This window comes from Pseudophryne corroboree, chromosome 5 (assembly GCF_028390025.1).
Source record: "Pseudophryne corroboree isolate aPseCor3 chromosome 5, aPseCor3.hap2, whole genome shotgun sequence".
NCBI lineage: Eukaryota > Metazoa > Chordata > Amphibia > Anura > Myobatrachidae > Pseudophryne > Pseudophryne corroboree.
In genome coordinates this window covers 192,225,937-192,242,445 of record NC_086448.1, presented here as the reverse complement: position 1 = coordinate 192,242,445, position 16,509 = coordinate 192,225,937, and positions in this window count along the sequence as shown.

The window sequence follows — 16,509 nt, the reverse complement described above, 5'->3', positions numbered from 1 at the left end:
CAGTTTGCCATGTAAGCGCCATATGTGCACTGGTACAAAGTAGGCATAAGCACCCTGAGATCCACCCCCCCCCCCCCCCTCTCCAACATCCCAATCCGAGCCTGGATCCGAGTCTGGCTCGGGTTTTCCCGCCAGACTCGGATCCCAGATCGAGGCAAAATGTCACCATCCTGCTGTCGGATCTCACATTGGAGAGTGAGGGAGACATGTCTCTCTGTGGGGTGGTGGCGTCGAGTGGGGTCACTGTGTGTGTGTGTGTGTGTGTGTGTGTTGTTTAGGGGTGCTGTTAAGGGTGCAATACAGGGGTGCTGTCCTGTGGTGCTGTCCTGTGCTGTTAGGGGTGCTGTCATGTACTGTTATGGGTGCTGTTAGGGGTGCTATCCTGTGCTTTTAGGGGTGCTGTACAGGAGTGCTGCTGTCCTGTGCTGTACAATGGTGCTGTCCTGGGATGCTGTCCTGTGCTGTTAGGGGTACTGTCCTGTGCTGTTGGGGGTGCTGTACAGGGGTACTGTACAGGGGTGCTGTCCTGTGCTGTTAGGGGTGCTGTAGTCATGTGCTGTACAGGGGTGATGTCCTGTGCTGTTAGGGGTGCCATCCTGTGCTGTTAGGGGGTGCTGTCTTGTGCTTTTAGGGGCGCTATCCTGTGTGCTTTAAAAATAAAGGGGCACTGTCCTGTGTGCTGTAAAAATAAAAGAGCACTGTGGTGCTGTCCTGTGTGCTATAAAAATAAAGGGGCACTGTCCTGTGCTGTTAGGGGTGTTGTACAGGGGTGCTTCAGTCCTGTGCTGCCCTGTGGTGCTGTCCTGTGCTGTTAGGGGTGCTGTACAGTGGTGCTGTACTGTGCTGTACAGGGGTGCTGCAGTCCTGTGCTGTCCTGGGGTGCTGTAAAAATAAAGGGGCGCTGCCCTGTGAGCGGTTAAGAAAAAGGGGCGCTGTCCTGTGCTGTTAGAGGTGCTGCAGTGCTGTGCATGCCCTGTTTAAACAACATAAGGGTGGGTGGAACATAAGGGTGTGTGGGAGGGTCCTAAGGGTGGGTGGGAGAACCCAAGGACAATTCCATCTTGCACACCTTTTATTCCTTTGTATTATGTGCTCTTTGGGGCCTAGTTTTTAAAACTGCCACCCTGTCTGACACTGCAGTGTCACTCCTAGATGGGCCAGGTGTTTGTGCCGCCCACTTGTGTCGCTTAGCTTAGTCATCCCGAGGAAGACCAGTCAGTTGAAACAGCTGTTGGGCTGTGTTTGCTGTATTTGCTGTACTTCACCATGCCGTTTGGTTAAGGAATAAATCCTGCTTTTCTTTCATCTACACGTGAGTGCTGGCTTGTCTACTTTTTCTTCATCGCTGGAGAAGTGAGTGTTTTATATATATATATATATATACAGTCTAATACGGGCTGGCACTCTCTCCAAATGAAATTAAACACGACCCAGGTGCCTCCTGAGATAGTCTTGCGACTGTATGTAGCAAAGAAAGGCAGTGGCACTCTCCGGTTTTACATGAAATGAATCCAGGACACGGCGGTCACTGCTTAGAGTACAACGTTTCGATAATTTAATATCGTCATCAGGTTAACAAACTGTGAATACATGAACAATATATACGTACTCACCCCACCTCATGCAAACCCTCACCCCGGGCGCCGGGTCCTCTGACGACACCCCCTGCGTCGCGCACTTCCTGTGCGCCCGGCAGCACCCGCGGTAACCTAGCAACAAGCAACAACACAACGTGATGTACTGACCGTAGTACCATACACAATCTCCCGCAGAGAAGGAGCAAAGCATAATCAAAACATAATCAGTGGTCAAGTCAAACAGAGTGAGGGTGAGGGTGAAGCAGCAAATAGATCCAACACTGGTAAGCCCCCTTTAGGGGTAAGTACCCGCGCACAGCGAGAGGCCACAGGAGACCTGCTACCAGAAGAGGACAACAGTGGCAAAGGCTCCTCAAAACAAAAGAACAAGAAAACTACAGCAAAGAAATGATTTTCAACTTGTCTAGCAGGCCCCTGAGTATGGAAGAAATTAGCCTGCTTAACAAAGGCCTCACCTTTGTACCTACCACCAGATTTGACGACTTCCAGTGGAAACTAGACTCGTACCGCTTCAACAGGAAACTAAGATTACGAGAGCATTTTGGGAAGACGGAGGAGATTAGCCTCAATCCATTGACCCCATTACAGAAAATTAAAAATAAGTCGACGTTTGATCCTATCAGCATGAATCCATCATTACGCTGCTTCAACCGATCCCTGGATAAGGTCGCCAGAGAGGCAGTCCAGTCACTGAAACCAACTAGACCCAATATGTCCAAGTCAGAATGGACAACCTTGAAGAATCTGAGCAGGGACGACAGTATTGTCATCCGCCCCGCAGATAAGGGGGGCGGAATTGTCATACAAGACTTGCAATTGTACAAAAACGAAATTTATCGTCAGCTAGAAGATACCACAGTTTACACAGAACTAACAGCTGACCCTACAATAAGATTTAATCAAGAATTGAGATCGGTACTGCAACAAGCAACCTCTGATGGATTCATCACAAATTCTCTCAGACTATCATTGCTGCAAGAAAATCCGGTGGCTCCGGTTTTATACACCTTGCCTAAAATACACAAAAATCCAGTAGCCCCGCCTGGTCGCCCCATCATCTCGGCGAGAGAGTCCATCTACTATAAAGTTTCTCAATACCTGGATATGTTCCTCCAGCCTGTGGTCCAAGCACAAAGGACCTATCTAAAGGATACGACGACATTGATCACCCGTCTGCAGAATCTTCCAGCACTACCCCCAGATGCTTTCTTGTGTACCTTGGACATTGTCAGCCTATACACCAATATTCCCCACTCGGGGGGTTTGGAAGCAGTTTTTCGGCTCCTGTCTACTAGCCCCATGTATTCGGGCCCGGATGTGTCATTCTTCGTACAATTACTAGAACTGACCCTCAAAAGGAATTATTTTCTTTTTGATTCACGTTGGTTTGTCCAACAGCAGGGTTGTGCGATGGGGTCTTGCGTGGCACCGGCATTCGCCAACACATACATGTTTGAGGTCGAACAACAGGCATTCTTTAGCAACAAAGATGTGGCCAAAAAGATCTTATTCTTCACACGTTACATCGATGACCTGCTATTAATTTGGACAGGTTCAGAAGCAGAATTCTCCGATCTGATGACACAGGTTAATGCCATGGAAGGGACGATTCGCTTTACCTACCAGATGAGCACACAATCTGTGAACTATCTAGACGTCAAGATCTCCCTCTTAAATGGAAAAATATGCACGGGGTTATACAAAAAGGACACAGATAGGAATACCATCCTGCATGGAAGGAGTCAACATCCAACGGCCACAAAAAATGGCCTCCCGTTCTCTCAGTTCCTAAGAATTCACCGCATCTCTGACGATCTGTCCGAGACCAACAAAGAAATTGATGTCATGATCAAACAATTTATTCTGAGAGGATATGATTACAACAATTTGATTGAAGCAAAAAGGAAGGTATTAGCCATTCCACGTTCAGACACCCTGGTTCCGTCACTCAAAAAAAGCAAACAACGTAAGGACATTGTACCATTTGTACAGCGCTTTAATCCGGCAAGTACTGCCATTGCGAAAGCGACTAAAGACCTTTGGCCTGTGGTCACCTCCGATCCAGATCTTCTGATGCTTAGCAAGTCCAAAATAATGCCCAGTTATACGAGAAATCGAAATCTCAAAGACTGGTTAGTCAAGAATGACATTTCAGGAAGAAGAGACAGCGGCCCGACCACATTCCTCTCGAGGAAGCCTGGGTGCTACCGGTGTACTGGTTGCACCACATGTAGTTACATGGAACCTGGTAGCTCATTCTCCCACCCACACTCGGGGGAACGGATTGCCATCAAACAGATATTAACATGCAGTAGTACACATGTGGTATATATCATCCGCTGTCCTTGTGGTCTCATATATGTGGGGAAGACCACTAGACAGTTCAAAGAGCGCATGGCGCTCCACAGGTCTGCTATTCGTGGTGCACTTGAGGGGGCCAAAGGCGGTCTTAACCAACCTGTCGCTAGACACTTCAAACTTCTCAATCATGGCCTTGCGACTCTTAGGTACAAAATAATTGACTCAGAACCCAAGCGACTTAGAGGGGGAGATAGAGATAAAGCCCTCTTGAAGAGGGAATCACGCTGGATACATCGGCTCAACACGATTGTACCCAAGGGACTTAATGAACATCTTCCCCTAAATTGCTTTATTTAAATTGCTTTATTTAAATTGCTTTACTAAAATGTCATATATTTTTTTTTTCCCCGCTCGGGACTGCACCTCTGGGATCCGGCTTGTGCATACCACCCTTGGTAATATTTTAGCCTGGGGTGTCTGTACAACTGGGTTCTGGTGCTGCGGGCTCTCAGCATATCAGTTTGATTGATCTATTAGATATCACTACTCATCAGTTATACTGTATCGTCATTTTGTGCAGGAGCTCTTTGTTCATCATGCGGGGTATCGTAACTATATGCCTGCAGAATTAGGTGCTTTCAGGGATCATGACACTGTACACCAGACTATTATGTCATTGTGGGTTTTCTCTGTTTGACTTGACCACTGATTATGTTTTGATTATGCTTTGCTCCTTCTCTGCGGGAGATTGTGTATGGTACTACGGTCAGTACATCACGTTGTGTTGTTGCTTGTTGCTAGGTTACCGCGGGTGCTGCCGGGCGCACAGGAAGTGCGCGACGCAGGGGGTGTCGTCAGAGGACCCGGCGCCCGGGGTGAGGGTTTGCACGAGGTGGGGTGAGTACGTATATATTGTTCATGTATTCACAGTTTGTTAACCTGATGACGATATTAAATTATCGAAACGTTGTACTCTAAGCAGTGACCGCCGTGTCCTGGATTCATTTCATGTAAAACCGGAGAGTGCCACTGCCTTTCTTTGCTATATATATATATATATATATATATACATATATATATATATATACACATATATATATTTATATAAATATATTATATAACCTTCCATGCCATCTACTTTGGGTCCCTCGCCTCAGAACCAGGATGCACGCATTCCACATACAGTGTGGAAATAAGACCTTTGGTTCTCATACCCCATAAAATTAAGCCCTCAAAATGATCGAGCTGTCTTTTTAGTAGAGATGTGCACCGAACACTTTTCTTGTTTTGATTTTGGATCTGGAGATCCTTTCATGTTTTGGATCTGTATTTCGGGTTTTGGTTGTGGTTTTTGATCTGTTTTTTTTTTTTAAAGCATACAAATAGCTAAAATCATAGAACTTGGGGGTAATTTTGATCCTATGGTATTATTAACCTCAATAACGTTCATTTCCAGTCTATTCTGAACACCTCACACCTCACAATATTGTTTTTAGGCCAAAGGGTTGCACCGAGATGGCTGCATGACTAAGCTAAGTGACACAAGTGTGCGGCACAAACACCTGGCCCATCTAGGAGTGGCACTGCAGTGTCAGACAGGATGGCAGATTAAAAAAATAGGCCCCAAACAGCACATCATGCAAAGAAGAAAAAAAGGTGCAATGAGGAAGCTGGATGACTAAGCGGAGTGGCACTGCAGTGTCAGACAGAATGGCACAATTCAGAAACTAGGCCCCAAAGAGCACATCATGCAAAGAAGAAAAGAGGTGCAATGAGGTAGCTGTATGACTAAGCTAAGTGACACAAGTGTGCGGCACAAACACCTGGACCATCCGGGAGTGGCACTGCAGTGGCAGACAGGATGGTACTTAAAAAAAACTAGTCCCCAAACAGCACATGATGCAAGAAAAAAAGAGGTGCACCAAGGTCGCTGGATGGCTAAACTAAGCGACACAAGTGTGCGGCACAAACACCTGGCCCATCTAGGAGTGGCACTGCAGTGGCAGACAGAATGGCACTTAAAAAAAAATAGTCTAACTCCAACATAGCTGTCAAGGCCTCAGTTATCCGCTTTGCAACAGGATGACTGCTGTCATATTTCATCATCCTTGCAAAGGACTGTTGGACAGTCATTTGTTTAGTTGAAGTAGTACGAGTGGTCTTCCGACTTCCCCTCTGTGATGACGATCGACTCCCAGCAGCAACAACAGCAGTGGCAGCAGCAGCAGTAGAAGGAAGTGGTTCTTGATCTTTTCCTATTTTATCCTCCACATTTTTGTTCTCCATTATTTTTCTGGTGTTATATAACAAAATGCAGCAAAGGAGAGCGTACCTCTACACCACACATGGCAAACCCTGTAAAAATTATTTGGATTAAATATTAATAACCCCTTTATTTGGCATAAATAATATACAGCACAAGACAGCACCACTGAACTTATATGGCAGCACCACTGGACTGGACTTATACAGCAGTACCACTGGACTGGATTTATATGGCAGTACCACTGGATTTATACGGCAGTACCACTGGACTTATACAGCAGTATCACTGGAATTCTATGGCAGTACCACTGGACATATATGGCAGTATCACTGGATTTATAAAGCAGTACCACTAGACATATACGGTAGTATCACTGGACTTATATGGCAGTATTACTGGACTGGATTTATACGCCAGTACCACTGGATTTATATGGCAGTATCAATGGATTTATATGGCAGTACCACTGGACATATACGGCAGTATCACTGGACTTATATGGCAGTATCACTGGACTGGATTTATACAGCAGTATCACTGGATTTATATGGTAGTACCACTGGACATATATGGCAGTATCACTGGACTTATACGGCAGTACCACTGGACATATATGGCAGTATCACTGGACTGGATTTATATGGCAGTATCACTGGATTTATATGGCAGTACCACTGGACATATACGGCAGTATCACTGGATTTATACGGCAGTATCACTGGACTCATACGGCAGTATCACTGGACTGGATTTATATTCCAGTACCACTGGATTTATACGGCAGTATCACTGGACATATACGGCAGTATCACTGGACATATACGGCAGTACCACTGGATTTATACAGCAGTACCACTGGACTTATACAGCAGCATAGGGACACCACCACTGGACTGATGCAGGACAACACAGCACTACTGCAATGGACTGGACTTATACATACAGCAGCACTGGCCATATGGCATCACAGGACACCACCACTGTGACTGGACTGATGCAGCACAAGACACCACCACTGGACTGATGCAGAACAGCACAGCACAACTGGACTGGATTTATACAGCAGCACTGAACATATGGCAGCAGAGGACACCACCACTGTGACTGGACTGATGCAGCACAAGACACTACCACTGTACTGATGCAGGACAACACAGCATCACTGCACTGGACTTCTACAGCTACACTGGACATATTGCAGCAGAGGGCACCACCACTGTGACTGGACTGATGCAGCATAAGACAGCACTGGAATTGCCACCCCACTTTCCCTCCCGCAAAGACACTGAGGACGGAGACACGTCCTCTCGCTACACTTTTCAATGCCAGAGTGAAAATGGCAGCGACGTGCGGATCCTTATATGGTATCCAAACCCTGTGGGAATCCGACAGCGGGATGATGACGTTTTGCCTCGTTCTGGTTTCTGACTCATCTGGGAAAACCCGAGCAGGACTCGGATCCGGGCTCGGTAGTGAAGTTCGAGGGGGGGTTCAGTTCTCAGGGAACCGAACCCGCTCATCTCTAATATATACCAGCGTAGCATCTAGCTCTATATGCGTTCGCATAAAGGATAATGCTTACAAATTGTTTTATAGGTGGTATCATGTTTCTTACAGGTTAAACAAAATCCACTCTGAAATCTCAAATTTGTGCTGGAGATGGGGGTCAGACACTGGGATGTTTCTGCATACATGATGGAGTTGCCTGTAGCTTGTTCCTTTTTGGAATGTGATTAATACTCTTGCTTATTCTATGACTGGGTACACACTAGATGATGTGTACCCAGCCTGACATCACTGCCGATGAGACCCAGCATAAGGATAGTGCATACACACTGTGATTCTGGGTCCCTGGGGTACACACTAGACTATGTACCCAATATATCGCTCCGCCTGGGGTACCTGGCTTAAAATGGACTTACATGTTCCTCTCACTCCTAAATACTTTCTACTACCAATGTGTGTTCCTGATACCACTAGCCACCAGCATAACTATTTTGACATACAGCCATGGCAGCCAAATGGCAAACAGCAGCCGCCTGGAAAAAACTGAATTCCAAACCATTGGAGAGATCATAGCTATGGTATGGCATATACATTCCATGGAATATATTACTAGCATTCTCAATAATTCTCCCAAAAGTTTCAGCAAAACTTGGGAACCATGGACCTTTCATTTTCATGTCCTTGTTATGAGTTGCAGCAGCAGCAGCTCATCCCTACTTGATGATCTGGCTGTCTCATAGCAACCTGGAGAATGGCTTCTGTGTGTTGCAGCACACCCGTTTGGGAGTGCTTTGTTACCTGACTTCAGCATGTGGTTCTTGTTAAGTCAGAAGCCTGGGTGATGTGCAATAGTACAGTTGTACTGGGTTAGTCATTAAAAGGGGTCTGGCTGCATCAAACCTTGCCATTGGTTGGTGCTCTCTTTATATTCCCAGTCTGCCCATTACTCCCTGCTAGTCATAGATCCTGTTTGCCGCAGAAGCCTTTGGCTCTCTGTTTTATATTCTTGTCCTGTGAGATCCTCTGCTAAAGTGACCTTGCCAGACCCAGTCCTGTCTGGTTCCAGTCTGTCTTGGCTTTAGCTGCAGTGGGGATTTCTCCACACTATACTTGTTCTTTGTCTTGTCTGTATCTTGGTCTTTCTGTTATCCAGTATTATTTCATTTACATACAGCTGCTTTACAGTCACTTACCGCCACCTGTGTCTCTATTACTACAGTCCCATTCTACTACAGTTTTTCCCTGGCCTGTTTGTGTACATTTTCATAGTCCTATTAGTCTGTTCTCTGAAAAATTCCTTGTCTCAGTCTTCTCTGCTCCTTTGTGTTGGTACTGCGGTTGCCAGGAGTAACATCCACTGGTCTGGAGCATTCTGTGTTGTTTGTATGTCTGTTCTGCTTTCCCTGTCTGTATTCTATAGCAACCACTGTGAGTTCAGCGCATTCCTTTGTCATTTATGTAACAGTTGATATGTGTCTTATCCAGTCCTGATCCCACTGTGTTATACTCCTGCTATTCGCCAGTACCTGCCAGTCCAGTCTTGTCTTATCCAGTCCTGATCCCACTGTGTGTTATACTCCTGCTATTTACTAGTACCTGCCAGTTCAGTTTTTTCTAGTCTTTGTCTAGTGTGTGCCTATCTGTCCAGCTTTAACCCACTCTGAGCCAGGTGGGCATCTACTCCAGCATATTTCCTTGCACTTGCCCAGCCTCCAATAGTTTCCTTGTCCACAGGCCCGGCGCTACCCGCTCAGCGAAGGGATGCAGTGCAGGGAGGCGCTGGGACGGAGAGGCGCTCCCCCTGCTCTGCATCCCTTCCCTGTTGCTGCGCCGTCCTGTCCCACCTGCTGCTGCTGCCAGCTGCTGTGCCTGTCATTGTATGACAGGTAACAGCGCTGGCAGCATGAAAAGCCTCCCCCCCCAATCACCTGTGACAGCGGCTGTTTGCAGTGCGGGTCCTGAAGAGGGGGTGGAGCTATGATGGCATGAGGGGCGTAGCTATGTGGGATAGAGGGGCGGAGCTACATGGGACCCGCTGAGCAGTGGGAGAGTAAGCACTGCAGTGACGGCCAGCCATGGTGGGTGTGTGTGTGTGCGCGCGTGCGTGTGTGCATAATGGGTGTGTGTGTGTGCATGGTGTGTGTGTGTGTGTGTGTGTGTGCGTGTGTGCATGGTGGGTGTGTGTGTGTGTGTGTGTGTGTGTGTGTGTGTGTGTGTGCATGGTGGGTGTGTGTGTGTATGTATATATGAGTGAATTGTGTGTGTGTGTGTGTGTGTGTGTGTGAGGTATGTCTGTGTGCGTGCACTTTATGGACGCTACTACTGGGGGCCATTACATGTAAGGACGCTACTATTACTGGGGGGCATTACGTATAAGGGCGCTACTACTGGGGGGGCATTACGTATAAGGACGCTACTACTGGGGGGGCATTACGTATAAGGACACTACTACTGGGGGGGCATTACATATAAGGACGCTACTACTGGGGGGCATTACGTATAAGGACGCTACTTCTGGGGGGGCATTACATATAAGAATGCTACTATTACTGGGGTGCATTACGTATAAGGACGCTACTACTACGGGGGGGGGGGCATTACATGTAAGGACGCTACTATTACTGGGGGGCATTACGTATAAGGGCGCTACTACTGGGGGGGCATTACGTATAAGGACGTTACCACTGGGGGGGCATTACGTATAAGGATGCTACTACTGGGGGGGCATTACATATAAGGACGCTACTTCTGGGGGGGCATTACGTATAAGGACGCTACTACTTCTGGGGGGGGGCATTACGTATAAGGACGCTACTACTACTGTGGGTGCATTACGTATAAGGACGCTACTACTACTGGGGTGGCATTATGTACAAGGACGCTACTATTACTGGGGGGGCATTATGTACAAGGTCGCTACTATTAATGGGGGGGCATTATGTATAAGGACTCTACTACTATTGTGGATGCATTACGTATAAGGACGCTACTACTACTGGGGAGGCATTACGTATAATGATGCTACTACTACTGGGGGGGCATTATGTATAAGGACGCTACTACTACTGGGGGGCATTATGTATAAGGACGCTACTACTACGGGTGGGGCATTACGTATAAGATGAATAAGATTGTGCTATATTGTGGTGTAATTTTAAATGGGGGTACTATTGTGTGGCCATGCCCCTTACTTGTGAGACCACTCCCCTTTTCCCGACGCGAGCCAAAGGAATATTGGAGGGCGCAAATTTATAGTTTGCAGGGAGGCGTCGAACACCCTAGCACCGGCCCTGCTTGTCCACATTAAGACCTGGGGCCATCTGAGTACTGGGTGGACTTAATCCACCTAGGAAAGGCAGCTGCTAAAGGTGAAGCTTTAGTATGCAGGAGACTCGAGGATTGCCGGCTTGCATAACACTCGTAACAGTCCTCCTAGTGAATGTGTGGGATTGTCCAGCTGAGTTGGAATCCCCACCCTCTTCCTCTTTCCCCCAATCCCTCTTTTCTCTCCTTCCTGCTTGTGGGCAGCCACCCCACGTCCCTCAGTTTCTTTTTACTCCCTATACAGTACTATTTTATCTTTCTCTCTACGCTTTTCATTTTATACCATATGAAATCTGGATGAGACTATTTTATACACTAATATGCAAGTGCTTTAGAAATTGATTTTTTTTATCTGTTCTAATAACTCTTTATATGACTAATGCGTATCACTGTTGTACCACTTGTCCTTGTGGACCACTTAGTAGGTGTCTTGTCTATTGTCTATTGTCTATTCAATAAAATGTCCTTTAAAAAAAAAAAAAAGCATACAGTACATAAAATAGAGACAGACACAGAAACAGCACACTCTAATAGCAACACATTAGTCTGTCAATTACAGGAAGCTACAGTATCGGGTGTAAATTAGCCAATGAAGGGGAGTGACGGCTTCTTGTCATTTTAGCTATAAGAGAGGTGTGCAATAAGTTTCCGGATGTGCAGAACATAGGTAGAGTCGACACAATATGACTGTCTGGTTGTGAACTGTAATTTCTGACTAAAGTTCTTGTGAAATGTGAAGGCACAGAAACATATTTAAGCGGCACCCCAGTGGCCTCCTCAGAGGCCACTGGAGAACCATAATCTTCTACAACTATAAGAGTGATCTGCGACAGCAGGAGAGTTTTGACTGACTGCGAGCAGCTTTTGGGGAGGAAGCACCATCCCGAACCACGGTGTGTTTGAGTGGTTTGCAGAATTTTGGTGCAGGAGATAATCCCTGGAAGACGAGGAGCGCTGCAGCTGACCTTGCTGATATTGGACCCCATTCAGTAACAGTTGCAGATTCTGCTAAAAAGCAGATTCTGCAACTGCTTCTGTAGCATGTTGTGTGCCGCCCAGCATGTTATTTGGCAGCTAGTGATGAGAAAACAATTGCGATCTCATTGCTGAGTCCAGAATTAATGATGACACCGGCATTTGCAGCTAGGCTGCATATGCAGGCGGACCGCTGCCGAAAATGTTCTGGCCATGCCTGCATTGGCCGGACAGCTCCCCCATAATGGTACATCACTGCCCCCCCCCCCCCCCCCCCCCGCGCGCTGCCTGCCGCCCTCACTCAAAGTGTGCACAGAAGGCCAAAAATTGTGTGTTTGTTTTAGCGTCTTATACTGAATGAGGGCCAGTGTTGGATAAAGTTGGATAAAGTGGGGATTGTGGGTTTGGGGAGTTGGAACATTGTTTTTATTGAAATAAAGTTTCTTCTAAATTGGGTCAATATATTTTCTCAAGGCCCCTATACATTATTCTGCTAGACAGTGTGCAAGGTGTTAGAGTAACGAAGAGTCCTGAGACTATGCTAATTTGATTTTGATGTCAGGACCAAATTAAGGGTCATATAAGCCTGGGGCTAAAAATGATCAAGGACCTGTTGGGGAAGGCAGTGCAGGTATGGCAGTGCTGTGTGGGTGTGGCCAGTGCTGCACAGACTTGGCCAATGCTGTGTGGTTCTGACTAGTGCCATAGCGGGTATATAGATAGTGCCTCACACTGACTACCATCATCTCCCTCCCATGCTTGTTTGGGGAAATGTTCACTTCCAATTAAATATTTTACATTTTGGAATGATTCTGTTTTTTGTTTTTTTGTTTTGTTTTTTGAAAAACTGTTTTTATTGTTATAGAATACAAACAGATTACATAATCAGGCAGGTAGCAAGAGGAAAACATAAACTTCAGGCTGAACATAACAAAGCCATCAGTGCAATATGAGATGAGAAAAATAAAAAAAACATAACATAAAAACAAACAATATTTAGCACCAAATTATATATATTTTTTTTAAAAACGCACTAAATCCGGTGCCTGCACAATATTGAAATAAGAAAGATAATGCAATCCAAAAAAAGAAAAAGAAAAGAGAGAAAAAAAAAGAGCAGAGAAAGAAGGAAAGAAAGAAAATAAGCAAAGAGGGGCAAAAGGAAGAAAGAGCAAGAAAGGGGGGGAGGAAAGAGTAAGAAAGTTATTGGTACAATAACAGAATATCCGTGTCTAGCAGTAATAGAATAATAATGTACAGTGCCACAGGGCAATGTGCCTTCTGGCATCCAGGATACCCAGAGAGAGTATCTAGGAAAATTTACGGAGTAATGACCAGGCGGTGTTGTCAAAAATTTACATAATATGTGTATTTACATCTTGTGGTAAGGATTCTAAATAAAGACTCTATTTATTGTAAAATTTCTCGACTCCCTTTTCAATGCCACACAATGCAGTCCTACGATCAAAATAAATTATATGAAGCAATTCAGCTTTCAAGGAAAGTGTGGGCATAGACTTTGATATCCAAAGAGATAATATAAGTTTTTTGGCTAATGTCACCAACACAGTTAAAAAAGGAGAACAGATCTAGATAATACTGTAGGGACCTAGCCTGAGAAATCGGCAAAAAGAAAATTTTCCCACGAAAACGATAGTCTAGAGTCGGTCAATTGCTGGACATAACTATGTATTTTATACCAAAACCGTTTCACTTTCGTACAATCCCAAACATTATGCAAAAAATTAGCCATAGAACCGGAGCACTTTGGACATGCACTCTGAGCATTCCGTAGCATATGGCTCCTCTGAGCCTGAGAAATATAAGCCTTATTAAGAAATTAAAATGAATATCCTGCAATTGAGCCGAACCCAACCATTTATAAACATAGAAAATTGTTTGACAATACGGGTAGAGGTGGTAAATTCTGGGAAATCATGAGCCCATGTCCCCCAGGTCTTCCGCCATGACACAGAAAAAACAGAATCAATCAAATCATTATAAAGGTATCGTATTTTAAACTTGCATTGTGAGATTAGGGTGAAAAGGGAGGATAAGGCTGTTGGACTAGACAAGTCCATGAAAGAAGCATAGGAGCCAGAAACCTTCTTACTAGTCACATAGTGTCTCACTTGTAAAAATAAGAAAAATTGAAAATTGGGAACACCATACAAATCCTTAATATGTTGAAAAGAATACAGGCCTCCCCCGGGATCAAAAACATTTTGAATCATGGCTATACCTTTGGATCTCCAGGATAGGAGATATGGTGACAGGATGGTGGGAAGTCCGGGTTACCCCAGAGAGGCATATATTTAGTCAAGAAGGGATTTATTCCTAAGCGTTTATGAAAGACAGACCATGCTCTGTAGGTATCCTTGAATAAGACATTATGTTTGACACCTTCAGGCAAATGCAACAACGCCGCTGGAGAATAAGGTGCAAACAACGTTTCTTCCAAAGACAAATTAGTAAAATTCGATTGGCGAAGACACCAATCCAAAATATATCAGAATGCAGCCACGCAGGAAAAAATATGAATATCAGGACCAAGCCCACCTTTTTCTTTATGTAAAAGCAACCGGGCCCTGGCTATTCTTGGCTTTTTATTATTCCAGATAACACTTTCGAGGTAGAGGCCAAATTTAATAATTGTATTAAAGAAATGATTTGGGATGGAAAACCAAAGTTGCGGAGAGTCTCATAAAGATGGTCCCAAACCACTAAGTCAAACGCTTTCTCAGAGTCAAGCAAAAGCAGCACATGAAGATCATTAATATGAAAATCGTCTAGATTTTGGAGAATGGCAAAAACCTTCCAGATATTGGAAACCGCATTGCGAGTGCGACCCCAAACAAAACCGGTTTGGTCTAGGTGTACCAGTGATGGGACCACCCTCTTGAACCTCTCTGCAAGTATTTTGGTGAAAAGCTAGTAGTCTACATTCAGTAATGATATAGGGTGATAAGAGCCTGGAAGCGTAAGATCTCTTCCCAGCTTCGGCAAAGCTTTAATAATTGCGTCATTAAAATAGGGGGGAAGTTGACTACAAGAGAGAAAAGAGTTAAAAAGATTAGTCAAGGGTTGCAATACTGAGGATTGAAGAAGATTATAAAATTCCCCAGTAAATCCATCCGGACAAGGGGCCTTACCCAAATTAAGATTTTTGATCATGGAAAGAACCTCTTCTTCCGAGATAGGTTGAGTCAGGGTAGCTATTTGTATGTTTGTCAATCTGGGCAGAGAGACTTTACCCCAAAGCAAAGATTTATTTTCAACATCAATCTGATCCTGAGAATATATATCAGTATAGAATGAAGGTAAAACCTTAATAATGGATGGACCTGTCGTGTGCATCACCCCTAAGGGATCTTTCAAAGATAAAATGGTAGAACTAGTTCTCTCACTTCTCAGCAGGTTGGAGAGCAGCTTACTATTTATGTTTCCAAATTTATGAAATATAAACTTATTAGATCTGACCCTGGCATCCCCTACTTGTTGCATGAGGGAGTCAAAAACACTTTTGAATTCCTCATACCTCAACCTATCTTCAGGGGACGGATCCTGTCTTAAGGAGTGATAAGCCTGCGTTAGAGCCATTTGGGAATCAAGAAGGAGTGACTGTCAATGTTTTTTATGATGGGAAGCATATGATAAAATTTGACCACGAAGAACCGCTTTAGCCGTTTTCCAGTATAAGGCAAACCATGAGCAGAATTAGCAAACACATAATCACCCCAGGTAGACTGGAGCATGTCTTTGAAGGGATTGGAAGTGGCCAAGTACGAAGGAAAACGCCAAATCCTATAATTGCCTGAGGGAGCCAAAAGGGATAAAGTAAACCAAATAAGAGCATGATCCATCAAACCCAAAGTTTCTATACCAGAGTTATCAATTCTAACAACTAAGCTAGAGGCAGGTAGCAAATAATCAAGTCTCGAATACATCAAATGATGAGCTGAGTAATAAGTGAAATCTCTATCTATAGGATGGTGCATTCTCCAAATATCAACCAAATGTAATTTTTAAATCAGGTAATTGATACCAATGTTATGCATCTGGTATGGTAGGGATGCGTTGGATTGTCTGTCCATGTTAGGGTCTACTACCATATTCAGATCACCCCCTAAAATCAGATAAGAGTCCATATGTGGGTACAACAAGTTCACAACATTGACAAAAAAATTTCTGTCATATGACGTGGGAGCATACAAATTACAAAAGACATATTGAGTCCCATAAATCTCAGCTTGAAAAAATACATAGCGCCCACCTGGATCCGACCTCTGCAAAGATATTGTGAAAGGAATACCTCTTCTCACCAGTATGGTGACCCCTCTAGATTTGGAGTTATAGGAAGCAAAAGCCACAACCTTGTGACCCAACATCGAGAGTTTCTGATGTTCCAAATCAGTCAGGTGAGTTTCCTGGAGAAAAGAAATATCTATTCTATGAAGATTCAAATAGGAAAGAAGTTTGCGTCTTTGGCTGAGGAATGGATACCCTGAACATTCCAGGAGCAAATTTTAAGTCTAGTCA